Raw genomic sequence first — 21,725 nt, forward strand, 5'->3', positions numbered from 1 at the left:
AAGATGACAAAGAGACTTGCCTAACCTCAGGGCTTCTTTCTTTTTGACTAGCACTGCAGACCCTATCTGGTGTGCAAGGGTGTGTGAGTGAGAAATCTCAGGATAAGGAAGAGCACACCTACCAACTCCTGCTCCACATCACATGGACTTTGGAGTACGGACACAGAACCTGCGAGGGGACTAGCTATGGCAGACTACAGTAGGAGCAAGGGTTTATCCATGAGGGGAACATCTTTACGCTTATGATTAGCACATCACCATAACTCGCCCTCTGCTGGTCTCCTGGGGAAGCACAAGTCTCATACACAGAAGTGAGTCAACAAAATGGCTGACTGTGCTGTATAATGTCAGGAGAGAGCTATACACCATATGTCCATGTAATGGAAGTGATCTTTTGGGAGTTAAGAATGAAAAGATTTGTCCTCGCTCTCCTCTCTTGTTGTGAGAGTCCATAAAATCATATTTAAAAAAAAAAAAAAAAAAGTTCATTATTTGCAGCCCAGGCTAAAGGGAAAAAAGGGACCTTTCCTGTCACTAGCTGTGTTAGTATTCTCCCTGTTACCTTGGGTTAGACCATTTTCTCATCTCATGTGTGCCATTTTTTACTGTTTTTAAAAAAAATCATCATCAGAGCAAGCGCAAACCACTCAAGGTCACTCAAATGCTGGGGTGCACATAGCCTACAGTACAAATAAGACACACTGCATTCCTATGATGTGTGAAATACAATGACCACTCACTGTACTTTAAGTTTTCAGACAATTTTTCAGACTGTTGTTCAACCGACTCCTCCTCCACCATGATCCCTCCCCCTTTAGCCCCGCAGTTGCTCTCCGTCGGGGACAAAATCACAGACCCCTCCCTCTCCATGCTAATGTTCAGCTCCCTGTTGTCCCTGTTCCAAGTGCCGGCTCTGCTGCTCTGTAACACACTCATGCCAGTCCTCACAGACCCTCCATACAAACCGATCTCTCCCGTTCCTGGAGCTGTTCCTTCCTAACGTGCCAGTTGCGGCTTCAGCAACGTCGCCGGTAAATTCTGAAGAACATTAACGTTCAGACCGCAACGGTTGGTCAGACGCAACCGAATCTGTCGACCAACCGCCACCGACGGTGACGTATTGTAGTGGGTTTTGTGCTCAAAAGGAGGAGGAGTCTATTTGTTCGCGAGAGGGAAGAGCAGCGGGTCGAGTCCGTTAAAGCAAAACTACACGGTTGTTTGGTTCACAGCTCGGTAGTTTTGCGGTGAAGGCTGCATGATTCCCACATCCTGTGACTGCTACGAGTTAACGTTACACACAACACGGTCCGGAAGAGCTCGACAGCAGCGGGAGGAGGAGCACGGAGTCTGCCTCAGAGGAGACGGGAAATCGCGGGAACATCGTTAGGCGACGCGAAAAGTCGGTGAGTCGTGGCATTGCAGCTAGCATGCTAGCAAAGAACTTCTCACTTGCCTTTTATATTTAACACAAGCAGATAGTGTGCTTTTAGAACTTATTGGGCTTATGAATATAAACATTTGGTCATGTATTGCATTTTTTAATGATTTTGGTGTACAGTGAGTTAGCGGCGGAGAAAGCAATGTTAGCTAGCACTTGTTTAGATACAAGCTCTGCGGGTAATACGTAAGCTAAATTAAAAAATTATATTAGCAGTGTTTTTTGCCCCTTTCATTTATTTATTTATTTTTTACAATAACTACTTCTGCATCCCTGAAGTTTTCTCCTTTGTGAAAGCAGTCTCGCGAGTTTTGCGATCATGTAAATTGCTTCTATGAGACTAACATTACTGAATTCTTTTTGATTTTACATTAAATATTACATTCAGGCAACCTTTTTGTAAAAGAAAGGTAACGTTAATGTGTCCTTTGATTTTATCTGAAAAATGAACTCTCTTTTGCACACAACTGCTTTTAAAGGGTGTTACTTTGCTTGCCGCTAAGGAGTGGTAACTTTGTTGAAAAATGATTGTACACAAATGCACATTCGAGCACATGAGCAAAAAGAAAAAAGGTGACCCAGATCCCACCCCACTCATGTTGTCAATAGCCGCACATAATTAATCTAAACACTTTATTGTATTTAAGTGACTTACTTGCTTCACAGCTGGTAATATTTGCATTTCGGATGTATTTGTACCTCACCGAAGTCTTAAATCCCACCAAGTCGGTGAAGCAACTATGGTGCATTGGTGCTAAAACAGGCAGCAAGCACATTCAGCATGGTACAGAGGTGACACTTTGACAGAGGGGCATAAAGGAAGAAAAGTTGACTACCCTGTGATAGTGAAGTATTCCAGGTAATAGAAAAATAACATTTTAGCTTTGTCACTTTAATTATTGCCCTTGGTCGAGCTTTAATGGAGAGTTTGTGGCCTTTTTCATAAACTCCTAGGATTTAATGCAGAAGATTAGAGAATATCCCCAAATTGAAAAACAACATGGAATTGAAGCCTAAATACCACAGAGTACAAAAATGGGCTAAAGTGAAGAGGAAACTGCTGCATTCCCTACAGGCTACAGTGAAACCCCCCCTCTTGGTCTAAAATGGTACAGCCCCAGTATTTTTCCATGCACCACACTGTCCTAGGATGTGGGTGTGGCTTAATATCAATGCATGCACAAGTTAAGCAGTTTTTCGTCTTTGCCTTGTCCTGTGGGTTTGCAAAAGAGAACAAAATCTGCATCTTTTTTGATTTAGGTGAAGTGATGCACAGATAAGTGACCAACTGAATGTTTGCTCTATGAACCTGAGAGCCAAAAGTCAGAGTTTGAGGAATTTGGCAGTTGGCAGAATTCAAGTGTTTTATCATATTTGTGGTGTTTAAAAATATTTTTTTTCTGTACAAACTGAGCTGTTTCAGGTTTCCTTTTACCTTTTGGGAACATGGTACATCCCTGTCTCTAGTTTCACCTCCCCCACCTCACCCAGTGGCAGTGCTCAGACGGTGCACTTGCAATTCATTACACTATGTGTTTTTTCCACTGAGGAGGAAGCAGCCTTGAAAGGCTCCTCCTACATTTTTCAAAAGCCTTCCTGTAGATGTTAGACAGCTAAATTTGTCTGCCTCTCTTTAAATCAAACAATGACAATTTCCTATCGATCACACAACTGCTACAACACATTGCAGGGCTAGCTATATTCAGATTGATACTAGATGAGAATGTAAGAACATCTGAGGTTCTGCTTGGCTATAGTTAAAAAATGAGAGTTCCAGATGTCCTCCATGTGGAAAAAAAAAAGATAAGTTTATGTGTCTGACAGTGGCACCTTCCTCAGCCCTGGCTTATACAGGTTTGGTCCCAAATGTAGGCTAAGTCAGTGCTGTGCAGCTGTTGCTCATGAGCCACCAAAGGTCCATTGAAACCCTAGCTATATGAATCTTTTGCCTCTGTAATATCAGTTATAAATGTCAGTGATTTCATCCACATAAATGAGATGCATGTACTGTTGCTCATAATAAGCAGTATTAAAAAGAAGTATAATACCTTTCATTTCAGCTGAACTGCGTCACCACCACATTAGATCTCTGATAAATGTTAGAGGGCAAGTGATTTTCTTGCCAGATGTTGTGTAACTCTAACTTTTACTATTCAAAAATAATTCCATATAATGGGTGAGAAATTCGCCATTTATTATTGGTAGAGGAGAGCTACAGTGTGCGCCGCCATAAATGTATCAGTGAAGAAGCCATGTAATATACAGCTTTCCACTGTTTCCAACAAATGTAACAAGCTGCGTGTGAATATTGATTAAATTGCAGCCCTCAATCCTTATGTTTTTATGACCATATAGATTTGAGCTAAATTTACATGCAAAATTGACTGTTTTTCTGCAATGAAGAAAAAAGCTGCAGTGTGTGTTTCTCATAATTGCATGAATCTCATAAAAGTTTCCAATCCTGTATTTTAGTTTTGATGATGGAAAAGTCCGTATCTATAATTTCTCTTCTGATTTTAAGTTTTTCAAATCATACCAAATACATCAGGACCGGTTTCAACCACTTACAGCTGGTTTCTTTGCTTCAACCTGTAAAGGAGAGTGATACGAAATATGATCTCGGTTCAGTATCAGAATACCCAATGTTTGTTATTCATCATTCATATCTTGCCATGCTGATAATTAGAAAGACTGGCTTGTTTTAAATTAGTATTAGGATGTTCACATGTTGGTGATAATAAATGAGTCAGGCTTTCATATTTGTGTGTCTGTTTTAAAGGGGGCCTAATACAAATGTTAACCTTGTTTGTTATTTTCATGGACTACACTAGTGCATACATGTCTATATGCAACACACTGATTTAATTCAATGATGTCATCATGTCTTTGATATTTGCCTCAATAAAACCCCTCTTAAAATTTTATACTAATTTGCCACTTTAAAAGATGTAGGTGATTTTTTTTTTAGCATTTAAGGCTTTAGTGAGAGCTTGGTATAGGATTATATGTCTCACATGTTCAGGCTTGCACATACACCTCTGTCTCCTCCCACTCCCACTGCCTTGTGCATTATGTTTCAGTGTGTCTGCTGTAGTCGTGGTAGCTCGCTGCCTGAATTTTCATTGCTAAGACAAACATCTCTGCGCAGTCTCGCTCTATTTTTCAGTCTTTAGCCCCTTTTAGACATGTATCTTGATACTTCAGTGAAATGGCAATTTCACGTCGCTCATGTTTCTGAATAAGTGCCTAGGTCAAGGTGGCAGTCTTTCTAGGGTTGATCTCGTAAAATGTCTGACACACCCGAATTGCCGTTAGATTAACGTCAAGGCTACAGCAGCGCAAGGTAAAACACGCACACAAAGAAATTAAATGTACATCTTCTTGTTCACCAAGAGCACTATATAAAGTATCACTCAGTTATTATCTCCTTTTTGCATAAAGGGAATAAAATCTGTCTTACAAACCATGAAAAACTGTGAAGGAGCCTAAGTTGTTGAGAAGATTCTTCTCGCATTGGATCAGCCTTCAGATGTGATATTTTTCCCTCTTGCAGTGTGGGGGAAAATGATTTAAAAAAACATTCACGTACAACCACAGCATTAATTATGAGACTCCCTTACAATATTTTCAGTTTCTACAAATGCAAGCTGCATGGATCATTAAATGAATATCCAGTATAATGCTTTACAAACAGCATCTAAGCAAATAAGAATTTAACAAGAGTTAGCATCTTGTCATTCTTTGCTTGTATGCTGTTGGTCTTAATCAAATAGGTAGCAGATTTTTCCATATAATAAATTAAATTGATATGAAAACATATCGGATTGACTGTGAGAAAAGAAGGGATGAGAGTGCCTCATGTTCACAGTGGTAATTAATTTAAACTTAAATTTTAAACAATAAAATAAGATTTAAAATCTGTCAGCCTGAGAAAGAACAGAAAACACTGTTCTTTCTTCATATGATTTATTCCAACTCATCGCAGTGTACTAGGTGCTAGATATTGAGTAAGCATTGGCTCTGTTGGGAAATATCCTGTGACATCTGAAGAAAGTGTTGTGTGAATTACAATTAGCCATTACTTTAATAGTCTGCATATGCAACTGAAAGTTAGTGTATGTGAACATAAAAAAATATTTGGTCAAAGTGAAGGCTGGCAGAATACAACGACATACACACCAATTTCCAACACACAAAAAAATGCGTAATTCCCTTTAGCATAGAGCAGTCTACGAAATGTCCAGCTAGCAGCTTCTAAATTTTAGCTATTTGTGACTAGGGTGGGAGGTGTGCCTGCCTTAGGGTCCTGGAGGCGTACAGGTCCTGGAGGGATGGCAGATTGGAGCCAATCACACTCTTAAGGGTGGTATACACTGTGCAATGTTGGGTTGTCCCAGACAAAAGATGACCATTGTGAAAAAAATGTGGGGAAATCTTTGGCCGTGGCTCTTAAACGGGGATCCTGCGTCACACAGTGAGAGCTTCAAGAATGGCTGTTGTCACAGTCTTGCGATCAAAGACAGCCTTGGTTAAATTTCTAACTATCAGAAATTTGGGATGACCATCTCACTTGGACTGCTGTTATGACCTACATCTACTAACCAACCAATAGAAACACAGCATGAAATTGTGCACTGGTGCTAGACCCAAACAAACAGACAGATAGCAGCTCGCCATGGAGGCAAAATGCACTAAAAGAAATGTGTGGGATTCCAGCAAAGAGGAAAACCTTGTCAAGTTGTGGCAGCAGAAGCTTTGCCTGTATGGTGCGTCCTCCAGCTCTTACTATGATCGTGTAAAGAAGGACAAAGCATGGATGAAAATTGCGGTGGAGTTGCAGCTGCCAGATGAGCAACCTAGCAGCTAGAAAACACACAGAGACACATCACTGTATATAGCGCCCACAAAATTTTAGGTTGTTTATTATGTGACCCTCTATGATGTGTTTCACTGTTGGAGAAGTAAAAACCTGTGCAGCATCCAAGCACATTCAGTATGGGAAGCTATCGTACATTGTACCCTGCAATTCAGGAGGCTCTGTCATTGTACAGTCTGCATACATCAAACTTGATGTTGTACCCAAATTTATTAGATCCATTTCACAAAGTGTAACTTGCACTTAGCAGAACGAATGATAACGCTCTGGTCTTGTCCTTGGCAGTGGCAGCAGCATATCAGATAGCAATGGATGGGCTGAGGATGGATTTGATGATAGTGTAGAAGTGCACTGTCATGAGGAAGTGCACTAGCATTGTCTTTGGCAGGTTGGACTTCTTTGGCTGCTGCAGGAAGTACGTCCTCTGCTGTGATTTTTGGTGAGGAAGCTGATGTTCAGCTGTTAAGGTTAGAGTTGTGTTCTTCTGGAAATCCACAGCCATCTCCACTGTTTAAGTGAATCATTAAGTGTCCACACAAGGTCACCAGATGGTCAATCTCCCACCTATAGGTGGACTCACCTTCACCAGAGGTGAGCCCAATAAGGGTGGTGTCATCTGCTAACTTCAGGAGCTTGACAGACTGGTGACTGGATTTGCTGCTGTTGGTGTACAGGGAGAGGAACAGAGGGTGAAGAGCACAGCCCTGAATGGAACCGGTACTGATGGTCTGGGAGTCTGAGGCGTGTTTCTAACAGTCAACCAGCACATACGTTATGTACCTGCATGAGAGGAAATAACTCCCCACACCAGCACATGGCGGTTTTCTATAATCCTTGTTCAAAAAGAGAAACTGGAAGACCATTTTGATGCTAGTTAGCCAGTTAGCATTTGGTCTCACTCCATCTTGACTTAAGCTCTTTCTTTACTGTTCTCACTTCCGTTTCCCTTCTTGAGTGCTGAGCTGAACTCTCAATCAGTGATTTCAGTTACCAATGGGCTCCGCTGCGCCAACGCTGATAGAACATGTTGTTGGTGACAAGGGGATAGGTCGTGGGACACACTGCACTGACAAGGGCAACAGTCGCTCACCAACGGCCCAAATTTGACCGACAGCTGACCGTCGCCTTTGTGCGTCAGGGCCTTAAAGTTATTAATCTGTCTGAGATCCTTCAATTCAGAAGCAGTCAGAGTGCTGAGAACTGCTGTTGAACATGTCTAAGGACCTGCACACATCAAGAACTGTAACCTCCTTTGTTTTACCAAAACTTGTCTAAACTTGTCTCGCCTGGAAAATGTGAGGTCGGTCACTGTGCGCTACTTTTGTGCTGTGTCTGTGACAGCTTTCAGGAACATGGCGGCAGGTTGTGTCTGAGGTTGCTAAGCACCCTTAACAAGCACTGTGCCATAGTCCGTTCACCTGAAATCCTGAGTGCAGAGCTGGTCTTCTTCCTGACATTGTGTGTGGGCATGTCGTCCTTGGGACAGATATAAAGCTCTGGCAGCTCTGCACCAAAATGGCGTTTCCATATTTATCACACACTGGCATTTACGGAAGGAGGGGAAGATATCTGTCGCGACATGTTTTGCTCTGCATTGAAAACAATGAATTTTAAGAAGTGGCGTGTGTACAGCCCTTAAATCTTGGAAGACTAGAAACGGTGTTCAATCAGCTGACTCTTTTCTATATGTTGATCTATGGCGAAAGATGTGCATTATAGTGAATAAGGACTGATGTGACAGTCGGAAGTGGGTGCTATCCTGTTGTTGCTCGCCCGGTACATCAGTGGCCATCTTGTTGAGGTTCAGAAATGTAGAAAAACTATGACCCATGCCCCCGGTGAAGCGCTAGATGGAGCCAATTAGAGTCTGGAGCAATTTCTCGGACGTCACCGTTGATGTGTCTGTGGTGAATTTAAAATGCAACAACAGAAGCAAGTGCACCCAAAACTACAGTTAATCATTACACAACCAGAAACCATGGATTATCAGAACGATCTGCGATGACATAAGCCAGTACAGCGTTCAGTCTAGAAACATAGATTATTATCTCATTCAGCCACTTGTTAGCAGCTGCATTTTTTAAAGGCACTATGTGTAACAATTTCAGTTGTTCTTTGAGAAAAACAAATTTTGCAGTCAAAAGTGTGTCCTAGCACATGTGTATTTACCTCCATCAGCGTATCTAAGTATGTCCGTAAGCTCCGAAATTCTCATTTACATATATATTGCGACCGGTGTCTCATCATGTATGTGCACCATCTTGAAAATACAGGTACGTACAGGGACATACTTGAGAAATACGGAATCGCCTTTCACGTTTTCACTTGTTGGTTTCCGGTTTCTGCCTGCAGGTAGAGTGACGAAAAGCAGCAGCAAGCAGGCTAGTCACAAGTGCCGGTGCATTTGAAAATCTCTGGCTTCATAAGATGGAGGATCATGCTTATTCAGCTTTTTTACTTGAAAAGGGGACATCTGCAGCTCAACCTCACACACCTCATCCCTCTCCCCGCATCACTGTGCTGCTGTTAGCCGATGTTAACGATAACAGCGGCTAACAGCTAACAGTAGCGCTGGCCTGTGATTGCATTACCTTTCTCCTTCAGCAGCTCTCTCCACCTGGGAAAGGCTGCCCAGATACTGACCCTCGTTTTTTGAATTCACCGGTCACGTTGCCTTTTTGATTCCCTTTGCACTTTCTTGGCGACGAGGATTCCGTCTCCCGTGATGCTGCATATGCATGATCCTGCATTATGCTCAAAGAGAGGGACTTTGTTATGCTGCAGTAGTGCCAGGGCAGTAGCAGCGCCGTTAACAGCGGCTAACAGCTGTCAGCGGTGCAGTGATGCGAGGAGAGGGATGAGGTGTGTGAGGTTGAGCCACTTGTCAGTTGTCAAAAGACAAGACTTGATTTACACCCGCCCCAACAGTCCTACGTTATAAACACAGCCAGCATCAGGCAGAAGCCTGAATGAATACTCCATGAAGTATCGGACGACATGGTTTCATCAATGTTTGCTTTTTGGTACACAGCGGCTACCGTTGTTGCAATACGTGTTTGAAACAGTGAGGGGCTAGAGTGCGCTATCAGTTTGAATGCCATATATGATTTCAGCGTTAGATGGGAGAAATTCCTACACACTGTGGCTTTAAAGCTATGGTCTATGTTTAGAAAGACGACGATAAAGATTTGAAAAAAATTGAGCCCTCAATTTGTCTGATTTCCTCTTTGTTTCTGCCTTTTCAGAGGCAGACTTAGGCTTCCTTTTGGCCTTTGCCGGTGGGGCAAGCAGAGGCTACTTGCTGCTGTCGCTCTCTTTATTTTCCATATCGAAACTCGTGTAGCTGAATCGCTCAGGGCCTTAAAAACTGCTCGTACTTTCAAATGCGGAGGGGGGTTGGGACGAGGCGGGACGAGGAGCAGAGGAGTGTCAAAGTGGAGCAAGGGGATTGGGTGGAGGGTAAGAGAGAGAGAGAGTGCAAATTTGAGCAAGGAGTAACTCCCATGCGGACCGGACGGCTGGTCAATTTCTTTGCAGGCCTGCAGCCGCCAGAGAGAATGGATTTTTTTGGTTCCTGTTGCTCTTCACATTGTGTAGCTAGCACTATTGGGCCATAACCACCATCTAAATGATGTTAATAATAATGATCAATCTTTCTAAACATAGACCATAGCTTTAAGACACACAAAGGCTTCAGAATTCATGAGTGGGGTATTGTCTTATATTTTATGTTGTAGAGCAAAATTTGAAAGTCTCTTCAGCTTGTGTTGACCACAGACCTTATTTTAGGCATCTAACAAAACAAATGTTCAAAAATCCAGTGACTTGCAAGACAATGGAACTGGGGGTGCAAAAATGATAACTCATTTCGGAGTTTTAGGACTCATTCCTGGAGCACTCTATGGAGCCTAACCTAACAAATATTCAACAGTATACCATGTTGCAACTTAATTTGAACCAAAAGGAAATGAAAATTGAGCACAGCGTTAGTTCAGGCAGGACATGATGTCAAGCTCAGCTCACATCCAAGCTACCTCAGCTGATCTCAAGCAGCCCAATCAACTGATGGAGCAGCTGATTGATGGAAGGGAGTCAGCTGATAGATCACATGATTCCTTTCCATGCAACCAATTGGCAAATCTCATTCAGGGTGCCTTATTAAAAAGCTTTGGCCTGCCTGCTGTTGCGTCTTCCTCTGCAAGCATCTTTGCAACCTGCGTCCACCCCAGCTCCTCCTTTTCATGCCTTAGGCTTTCCATGTAGGCACATGGAAGGGCAGGGAGGTTTGTTGTCTCTACCTCAGGCTTTCCGTGTATACATGTGGAAGGGCAGAGAGTTGTGCTCTCTCTGCCTTAAGGCTTTGCACATAGGTGCATTGAAGGGCAGAGAGGTGTGCTCTCTCCACCTTAGGCTTTCTGCACAGGCCCAGGGGCAGAGAGGCCCCAGAAGTGCTAAAAAGCTAACTCATTTCCAGGTTTTAGGACTCATTCCTGTAGCACTCTCTTTGATTTGGAAGTAAAGGGTCATACTTACCCTTCCCTGACTTGCACACTGATGTCCCATAGCATAGTAAATACTGGGCTTTCGCTAGCCACTAACACTGCTGGCTGCCTCCACATAAGACAAATGCAATAAGTGTACTGTCAGTCTCCTTCTCCTTCGTGGTCAGGCATTGTAAGCAGTGTGATTCCCCAGTGCTAAGTTAAAATCTTTGTCACCAATAAAGCTGAAGCTGACTCATGAGAAAGAACTTAATAAGCTTAATCTTGATACACAAAATTTCTTCCCTGTCATTCACATAAATTACTTGCTGCCGCTTGCTTAAAGCTACAACACAGGTCCCGCAAACTGGTCATACCTTAGTCCACTGACTAGCAGATATTCGCATGACAAGATAGGGCCACAGTAGGTAGAGCTACAGAGACAAGGAGCCTGGTTTACTTGCACTGCTGTGGTCACTATCGCTCGGCCTCTGTTTCATCAGTAGAAATATGCACCCTTGTGGCAAAGGACAGTAAAGGACTAATGAGGACAGGAGCACTCACCTGTCTTCACAGAAAGGATAGGATGGGAACAAGAGCTAGACCAAATGGTCATCTGAGAGTTGGTGCGGCCAGTCGCCCAAAGGCAAAGGAATGCAGTTGTCACGCCAGAGTGGTGGGTTTGAACATGGTTTGGAGCAGTACCTTTCACTTCCCTGTAGGCTAGCACTAGAATTTAAAAATGGATGTGAGCTGGAACAGGTAGCCAGTGATAGAAACAGACAAGTGTAGTTATATGACAAATGTAGAGAGGTTGAACTCCAGGAGGCAGGCAGCATTGTGGACTTGCTCTAGGTGGTAGCTCAGGAGCCAGAAGCAGCAGCATAACAAGGGAGTTGCGGTCATCCAGTTGATACAGCATAGTATCGTGATATTTTGCGTGGCGATATTGCATTGATACAGGGGCTCCAAGTATCTATCTTTTATTATACATAATTAACTTTTGTAAATACTCAATGCAACTTTTGGTACTAGGGTACTAGAATAATAAACTCAATTGCTTGTTCGGTTGACTAGATGGTGCTGATATGTTTCTCCTGCCGAGGTCAGCAGAGGTCTCAGTCAGGTGCATTTGGCAAAATGTTCATCGAAACAAAGATGGAGGCATCAGAGAAAGAAATCAGAAATGCGCCGTTAGCATTTAAATCAAACGTTTGGACTTATTCTGGATTTTTTAACATGGAAGGAAAGGAGAACTTAGATATGAAACATGTTCTTTGCAAGCAGTGTCATATGAGAATAAAATACTCTGGGAATACTACGAACATGAGGGCCCACCTCACACTCAACCAATCAGAGATAGCATTAGCTGCTGAGATCCAAGCGAATGCTAAACCTGCTCCACCGAAAAAAATCAACCAACAGTGGACACACTTATCTTGACAAAACTACCATCCAACTCTGAGAGAAATAGGAAAAACACAGTCCATCACCTACTTTATGTGCAAAGACCTGTGTCCATACAGCGTTGTTGAAGACAAAAGCTTTTGTTACATGCCAAAAACACTGGAACTCAGCGCTACAGAGAAGTGAAGTATAAAGTCGACGAATCTTTGAGTACAGCATAAGGCTGTGCAATTCATCGTCTGGTGATTGCAATTATGAATTTGAGGTCAAACGATTTCAAAATTAATGCAATCAAGGGTAAACGATTTTTGGTCGCGGATGCCTGGAGATGTTATTTTGTCTTCTACGGAAGCTGTGCATGTGCAGTTCATATGTGATTATAACTGCACATTATCTCACAGAGGACTGGCGACCACTGTTTCGCATTCTCCAAACTAGAGCAGGAAATTTAAGTCACACCTGAATAAACATTGCAAACCTCCTGCAAGATGCAGCACAAGATTGGGGGATTGCGGTTGTAACAGACAACGCTTCTAACATGGGTGCCGCCATTCAGTTAGTGGGATACCTGCATTTTAAGTGTTTCGCTCACACGCTTAGTTTGGCCCAGCAGAGGGTGTTAAATCTGCCAGTTCAGTTTGTCAGGTGTATGCAGCATTTCTGACAGGTTATATGATGGCGTTGGTCAGTCTGACTGCTTTGCATCACATTTTGCTGAAATAAAAATGATTAAAGTCAGATGAACAGTTGCTAGCTAATTGTATGGCAATACTCAGTATATCACAATAATATCGTATCGTAATAATATTCCCACCCCTAGTGTAATTAAAAAATAGCTCACAAGTGGTTGAATGAGACTACAAAATGTCATTACGCAGAACATGGCTTTACAGTCTCATTACGGTGGTGACGATAAGTATTGCGACTGTAGTGTACTTTGTTTTTAGGCTAATGTTAGCATTTTCCTTCTGTGGATTGCATTTATGCTTAAAAGAATCATAAAAAAAGGAAAGGTGTTTATTTGTGGAGATTATCTTGCTGAACAAAATATTTAAATATCATAAACTTTTGTTTGCCCCTTATCCTATTTTCTGCAACAGTCTAAAATCCAATAGGAAAAACCCATTTGCTTTTAAATGGGGGAACCAGGGCAATGTTAACTTCCAAAGAAAACTTCATCCTTGTACCACTATAGGGCATTATTTAAACCACCTCGAAATTTTTCTAGCATGGCATAAAATGAATGGCCAATGAAACTCTGAGGTTAGAGAAACTTTCTTAAAGATGCATTTAAAACAATGAGAAATTCATTTAAACTAAATAATGTTTTGGATGAGTTTTGTCAGTAGTGTATAAAATAATTGTGGACTGGTGTTCTGGTGCAGCCTAGCGAACATGTGATTTAGCCATTTAAGTAACTGCCTCGAAAAAGGTCATGAATGTAACTAAAAGGTCATACTGAAGTTGTTTTATGAATATTTATAATGATTTTGTAATGATAATAATGGTTACTGTTATTATTATGTAGAACATGGAAGTAATACAGAGACATAAAATAATATATGATAGAAGACCAAAAGATTAAGATATGTCACCCATTTGCAGATCAAAAGGAATCAAAAACCTAAAGAGAGCAAACCAGCAGATGGAAAAGCAGCAGTATTTTTAACTAAGCGGAGTAACAGTGCAGTCACAGGCAGTGCAATTCAGCTGTGCTCATGATAAAAGGGATTCTTCCTGCTCTAAGTGCGTACAGCAGCAGCAGCCATTTTGTGCTGTAGCACTGCAAGCAATCTATCAAAGGGAAAGGAGTGGGGGAGGGGAAAGTGTCGAGTAGCTAGCTTGTTGACTAATTCAAATCATTAAGCTCAGGAAATGTTAGCTGTTTGTTATGCCAGCTTTATCACAGAAAATCTCTATTTTTCTCCTAGCTACTTTCTACTCAGTCTGAAATGAGTGTTTTTGGCTGAGAGGAAAAAAGCAGTTTAAAGCGTTGGATTTATCCTTCCATAAAGACAGTAGAATTTTTGCCTCGACTTCTGAGAAATGTGCCATGTTTAGACATAAGAGGTGGTGTTGTTGCTACAGAGACAGAAATAAAATTTGATCGAGTAGCTCAGGGAGAATGAGCTGCTCTTTCAGGGCCAGGCTTCTCTGCAAATTTAGGAGAACTAGAATTCATTCAAGAGTATTGTCATGCTCAACATAGGCTAATTCAGTTTTGAACTTCTAAAACAGATTTACAATTGCTTAGAGAGCTTAAAATTTGTCATTCACCTCTCTAGCTCCCTCCCTTGTTTGTGAGAACACCCTTCTGCTGCAATGGTTTAGTCCATGCTTGGCTGTAAAACTCCAGACTGGAGCAGACTGCTGGTGTGGGGGAGGGGAGTTGGCGCTCTGTGTAAGGCTGAGGACTTCAGCTCTGACTCTGTGGTGCTAGCTATAGCTCATACGATCTGATTTAAACTGTAGTTACTTTAAAGATTGTCTTTAGGTTATTAGAATTGTACCAGAAAAAGGAGGGAGTAACTGCATGCAGTTCAGTCCTGCAATTAACCAAAAGTATTATTATTACCTAGGTTACCTAGCTTACTTTAATATGCGCCTGGTGTGTGTTTTTTACTCTGCAGTATCTCAATCAACATTCATTGGCTTTTCTTGTAGCCATGACAGGAGCCTCCCTCAGTAGGGCATGGCAAAAGAATCACCATGTGCTTTGCTTGATTCTCATGGAAACTCCTGGTTTTGCCCTCCCCCTCCCCCTCCCTATTTTTCTTCCCTCATTTCCTTCTGTCCAGCTCTTGCTAGTCTCCATTTATTCAAAATAAAAAACCCAAAAGAAATCACGCGTACACTGTTTGGGCAATGGTAGCCTAAGAAGCAGTGCCTTCATACTATTGCAGAACAGGTTAACCATGTTTTGAGATAACTTTCCTTTGACAATGATATTTTTTGCATGTTTGAATTGTTCACCCTTTCAATCTGTCATTTGTCAATTCTCTCTTTAAAATACTATTAGAGTTCACATTATTTTACAGTGGCCTGAGGTAGAGGCAAGAGATTAACTAATGTAGCTGCTATGATTAAGTGGTGTGTCTATAACATTTGGAGGGAAAATACCCACCCTGAATGGAAAACGGGTTACAAACAGACATACATGAAGCAACGTCGCAGTAAAGATCAATAATCAGCTCCTGCTTATAATAACTCAAAGTCTTTGCTCCAAAAATAGCAAAGATAAAAACTGTCTGATCATATGGGGAAGCAGCAGGATGTTTTGGGATTTTTTTTCTGCAGGACATGAGTGAGATTTATATGAGGTGAAATGTGAACAAGTGAAATGGGAGCTATTACACTTCATCAGGATTTTGAATTGTATGATTATAATTTACTTCGGCAGGCAATTTACTTTGTGTTTATATTTATTATTGATTATTGACCTACAGACAAATGCTGTCTTCACACCAAATGCAAAGCGAATTTTTGTCTTGTTTCACTTGCTTGAAGGTTGGCTAATGGCAAACTTGGTTCGTAGTAAAGTATAAACTGTATTTTACAACTCTTTTATTTTTCATACTTTTTAAGGCAGAGCCTACTGCTTCACTTATTCCGTTGTTAATCTGCTACAATAAAAAAGCAACTTGAATTACTCAGAGCGATATGCTAAGACGCACCTAAGCAAAATAGCTTATCATGTGGTCCTAAGGCTTCACTCACTTATCCTCGAGCACTCTTTTTTTTTTACAATACTAATGTTGAGTTCCACGTGCCCACAGGCTGCGACATTAAGTTTGTCCTCCATTTCTGATTGTAACATTAGGAGAATCTCAACTAGATCTCAACACTGATAGGCTTCTGCAACAGAGCATCTCGTGAACGGCTCGCCCAAGTTAAAAGATTAAACTTTCAAGAATGCGCTAATAGCGCAAAATTTTCATGTATTCGTCGGCTGTGGGTCATGCAAGTTGAAAAAGTTTCAACTTCGCAAATAGGAAAAATTTTGCGTGTTTGCATCATTCACGTTGCCTGCTGTGAGTTTGCTTCTATTTGCATCATTGCATTGACTTTGTTTGTAATATCAGTCGGAGAAATGCTCGCTTTGCAATCGGTGTGAAAACACCATCAGACCTTGCACCTTGTAATAAAATGTGTCTCGTATCCAGATTGTATCTAGATATGATTTATCCTGATTACATTTAATCTAGTCTCGCTCACCAGACCTTTCTCAAGAAAAGAAAGGTCTGGCTGCGCCGACTCTCACTTTGAGATTGGAGAAAAAAACACCCCGGCTGCTTGTATTTCTTTCAACCAATCACAGTCGTTCTGGGCGGTGCCACAGCAGCGGTGCGCTTGCAAAAATATTGCCGGGGGGAAACAGGTTTTGGTGTAACACGCCCACAAAAATATCGCCTACAGGACACGAACCATGGCAGAAAAATGGCTACATCCCCGCAAGATCAAACACAGCAAAAGTTAGTAAAGGACGTGTTGAAAACGGTTGAAAACTGCTACACAACCGGAGGTGGTAGGGCGGGACTTCAGCGGGTGGCTCGTTCCGCCCAATGAGAGGCTGATCTCTGGAGCGAACTTCCGCCCACTCAGACTACATTTAATCAGAACCATCTGTAGCTATTCTCTATTATTTGCTTGGCTATTGCTTCATAAATGGCTTGGTTGTGATATGAATTGCCAAATTTTGGTCCTTTTGTCAGACCAAATTGAAAGCAGACACTGTAGTCCCGTCTTGAGTCCATCCACGAGTTCCTTGAATGTCCATATGCTTTCTTGTTAGTAGTTTAGTTCACAAACAGGTTAATGGTGGCTACTCCACTGATTTGTTGCGCGCGATAATTTATTTCTGCCCACATAGTTGTTGTTGATGGACTAGAAACGCAATTGCATTTACTCTGTTTACAATGTGACCCTGACCACCTCTGGAGGTGTTTTGGCGGAACAGATCACAACCCATCCTCAATGCGTTTTGGGTGCATTTACACTCATAGCCTACTTTTTGTGGTCCAGCAACATTCGATTGCAGTTCGTTTTCTCAGTACGCGTTTACTGCAGGCCGTAAATGGTGTCTCGGACAGCCTGCCTCGTTAGCACTTGCTAGCATATCTAGAATGTATTACCACAGTGAAAATCCGGTAAGTTAATGTTTCTCTTGAAAATATTTTCTGCTTAACAAATTTTCCCTTTCAACGAGCTTTTAGTATGTTTTTATGCACCACCGTGAAAATTGTGATTTCACTAAGATACAATAACCACATTTTATTTATTCATTTCTTTAACAGTTTTGAATTAGTGCGTTATACTGCTTGTGGGAATTTACATTTAAGTGTGTCCACTTTCTTTCCCTGAATCCTCTTACTCTGGGCACTGAAGCCTCTTCCTGCATGCATTAGGGGAGAGGCAGAGTATCCTTTGTACAGGTTGTCAGTCCGTCACAGAGTTAATATCTATACAGACAAACACATCCACACTTACTTTCACACCTCTGGGCTATTTAGAGTTTCCACCTGACTCGCATGTGTTTAGACTGTGATCGGAAACCACATTACTCAGAAAAGACACCATTCCTGATTACACAATCACTGCTTGTAGCCAAGAGGTGTTGGGTAAAATAATGTATTAAAAGAATAACAATGGAGAGTAGTCTGACTGTAATCATGTTTTTTAGCATGTATTGAGAAACAGCCTGAACAATATACTTATTAAATCAGTATCACAGTAATTATAATAATAATGATACAGATTTAATGCTCTACATAGGAATCATGTATGAGTTGCTTCGGCTCTGTGCAAACAGTTTAATAGGGTGAAGCTCAGATAGGTGCAACAGCCTCATAGGTAGACTACGTGCTTTAGGAGAATAGTGCGAAATTTTCTTGATTCATTTAGCTAAATATTCTAGTAAGTCCATCAACTGAAATTAAATGTCTTGGTGAGAATTATGCAAGTAAGAAATACTTTAGAAGACGTTGTGCTGCCGCAACATAAGATGTTGTGCTAGATATAGCAGGCTCTAAGGGCTCTGTGTAGCTGTGCTCAGCAGACCAGGTGGCCATTTTGAGTTTCAGTGAATCCAGATGCAGGCGGTGAGAGTGGGGGAGGGGAAGACTGCGCACTGTGCGCAGTAATGTTGGAATGCAGGCTCTGCTCTCAGTGGCGACATCTTTTTTTCACACTCAGTATTTAGCCTCTATAGAAGATTTCTAATATTAGATTGCTGTTAACATTTTTTTTTAAATCAGGACTGACAGCATCCCCTGTAAGTGACAGTTGAGGACAGCTAAGTGTCAGGTTTACTGTTTGGCATATTGGTTGAAGCACTAACTGCAGCCGGGAGGAACAAAAGTATTATTTTAATATCCAGTTATCTAGACATAAATTCATCAAACATTTATCAGTTTAGCTCTGAATTGATGTGAGGTGAAAAATGGAAGAAATTGGTTTTGTTAACCCACCAGCCATGGCTTATGGTGTTCCTGCTGAAAGTGACAGGCATGTGGGCTCTTTGCAACAACAGTGAAACTCTAACCCAGGGTATAGAGGTGGTCACAAAGACTCACAAAGACATGTTGAGATAACATTATTTGAAATCATTAAATCACATTTGCTGTTTTAGAAGTAAGTTTTTTTAGTTTTCCCCCAAGATCCATGTATGAGTATGGAGATTTCTGCAGATACAGTCGTTTTTTTCTTTTCCTTTTTTTTTTTTTTTTTTTTTTTTTTTGGAGGCGGAGTTTGTTATATGAGCTGCTCAAGCCTGTGCTCAGCATGCTGCTCGCAGCAGCGCTGGTGGCCATTTTGTGTTTAGTATCAGAAAGGGGGGCTGGGCAAAGAACGCATGGCAAGGTTTTATTTACTCTCACAATAGGGCTTTTGACGAAGACAGGTGAAGGTATCAAATTAAAGTTCATTGTAATTACACATTACATTTACAGTGCAGAACCTCTTCAGCAAAACATTTTTCTGTTTTGAGTCTAAACCAGTCAAATCAGGAAATTGTTTTAAATAATGTATTTTGTGAAAAATCCATAAAATCCAGCAGTGCAAACTTCAGTAAGATTAATAGTAATGCACAAAAAATAGGGGATTTTTCAGTTTTTAGGTGGGTGTTCTTTGTTCCTCCTGAGTAAGGAGCCACCCCCGTGTTGGAATGGTTCAGTCCTAACAGCAGCCCTCCCTGCTCTGGGAGAGGCTGGGCGGATAGAGGCTGCTTATGTGTCATGCTGTGCTCTAGTTACTTGCTGTGCGCAGCTAGCCTGAGACTTGAGTGACTAAAAAGCGATTTTTCTTGCTTGCAGATGAAGAGTGCTTAACAAAAAAAACAAAACTGAGATAATCTTTCTATCTCCAATGTGGTTATTTTAGTTAATTATAAAAAAGCATTAATGTTTCTGAGAAAAGTGTTAGTCTGGCTTATATTGACTTGTTTTAAGAAATTATATTAAAAAATCTGAGCGAAATAAAACTTGCGTTAGTATTTCACTTGTTGTGTGAAAACCCAAGAAAATGAAACTCCTAGCCTTTATTTAGCAAATCTGTCACAGCACTTTGACTGTTCCATTACTTGAGTACTTCATTTTATCTCTTTTGTTTTTATCGCACCACCCCCATTCACTCCCTCCCCCCATCAGAATGGTTGAGTCCGTGTCTGACTTGGAGAGCTGAGAGAGAAAGAAAGAGAGAGTGTTTGTGTGTGTATGTGTGTGTGTGAGAGAGGGAGAGAGAAGGAGAGATGGGGGAGGGTGGGTGCAGCTGCCTCTACGTTGAGTGCTGTTGGTGTGCAATTTAGCGCTGGCTGTGCGCCGCTAGCTAGGCCCTGACTAAAGTGCATGTTGTGCTGCTTTGTTATGTTAAAAGTGGCTTCATTTGTTTTGTATGTGTTTAACTGGTTATTGTTTGATGGCATATCTAATAAGAGGTTTTCTGCTATTTGGTTTGTGACTGTTAACCACAGATAGACCTTTAAGAGGGCATAGTTGCTGTAAAAAAAGATCAGAGTTTTTAGTTAGATGTTAGACCGTTGACCTTTTCTTTGGCTGTTTAACCATGTGGGCCATTGATAAGATCAACAAATTATTAATCTAACCTCTAATGGATTGCCCCAGATTTTCAAGCCCTTCTCTCTAAGGGGATCTTTTCATCATTTTAAAAACATGTTTTTCATCAACATTTTGTTGAACATTGAGTTTTCAGTTTTGTTTTCATCTAATTTGCTTCTGTTAAAACCTACTCTGCTAGACTGGGTGATAGAGCTGCTTGAGAGGATATTGCAAACTCTCTGTTTGGTCACCGTTAAGGCTACTTTTTGCACTCATAAAGTCAAAAATAGACATTCTCTGTTGAGATTCTGTGTTGTTGTTTTTCCCCTAAGTGGTGACAGTGGAGTAAGAGCAAGTGACATTCATGGAAGATGCAAGGATGTGTAGCAGGATGGTTCTGGAGGATAAAGGAGGATGTGGTTTTGTGCTGTTTTAAGAAATAGAAACATTAAAGCAAACTGTAAAACCATCAAAGCCACTGATTTTCCTCAGTTCTTGCTTGAAACTATTGAGATACAGTGGCTTACCTCACCATTAAAAAAACAAGAGCCATCATAACCAGAAGGGGATCACTATTCGTATTTCCAGAGTTTAAAACAAGTTGAACTAGTCATAGTGAGTGTTTAGATAAATGTAGACTATCAAATGTATTCTGTCAGGGCCTGATAACCTAGCTTGTCAGACAAAGCATTTTCTGATATTATTTAGCCTCCTCATTAGATAGCTTTTTCAGCAGTTTAACTAACAGCAGAATCTTGTTAGCCTTTACCGTGATCTATAAGAGAGCTGATATGTGAGATCATATTCCATCCTGGGTAAGCTCTGGTCCGCAGTGGTCGGGTCATTAGAGACATAGTAGTAGGCTGAGGCTAACGTGGTACTCTGCTCAGCCGCAGCAAGTGCTCAGTTTATTGCACACGGTACCTCAAGTGACCATGCCGCATACGCAGTTCAGACAAAATCTGTCAGAAGACAGATCAGGGAAGACAATACACATTTCACTGAAAGAGTTTATTTAAAGCTGTGCCAGGGTTTCTAATTTTGTCTTTTGTGAGAGTGTGGTGAAAATTAACTATTGTAGCACTAGAGGAAAACAGTGACATGCAAATGATGGCTTGAAACACAGCTTTACATTTCAACCCAGTAGGTGGTGAACACTCAACAAATTATTAAGGTCAACCTCTGCACTCCAGTAGCATTTCTGTGAGCTACAGTGTTTTCCCTTACTCTTTTTTGTCATTTACTTTGATTTTCCTATGGTGTTATTTTAGAAAGCAGAGTCACCCCCCTGCCCTTTGTCAGAATGGTTTAGTCTGTGCTGGCTGTAGCTTTCCATACTGTGGTCTAGTTTGTGCTAGAGTTGGGGGATGGGTGTTGCTAAGCAACAGTCTGTGCAGTGTACTTCCCCTCTGTCTGTGCGGTGCTAGCTAGTGTTAGTATTGATAATCACCACGCTGTAGTTAAAAATGTTG

General features: G+C 41.4%; 1 protein-coding gene across 3 annotated transcripts in view; it reads left to right on the plus strand.

The window, feature by feature from the left end:
- Positions 1-864: 864 nt before the first annotated feature.
- atf7ip (activating transcription factor 7 interacting protein) overlaps positions 865-21,725 on the plus strand; it is a 36,929-nt gene continuing 16,068 nt past the window's right edge. For 2 of the 3 annotated variants that reach the window (XM_050043992.1, XM_050043995.1), the window contains exon 1: positions 866-1,403. The gene's annotated coding sequence lies outside the window, so the exon portion shown is untranslated. Of the gene's footprint in view, positions 1,404-21,725 lie in introns of all 3 variants that reach the window. The other variant, XM_050043994.1, reaches the window with a different exon arrangement.

This window comes from Epinephelus moara, chromosome 5 (assembly GCF_006386435.1).
Source record: "Epinephelus moara isolate mb chromosome 5, YSFRI_EMoa_1.0, whole genome shotgun sequence".
Classification (NCBI taxonomy): Eukaryota; Metazoa; Chordata; class Actinopteri; order Perciformes; family Serranidae; genus Epinephelus; species Epinephelus moara.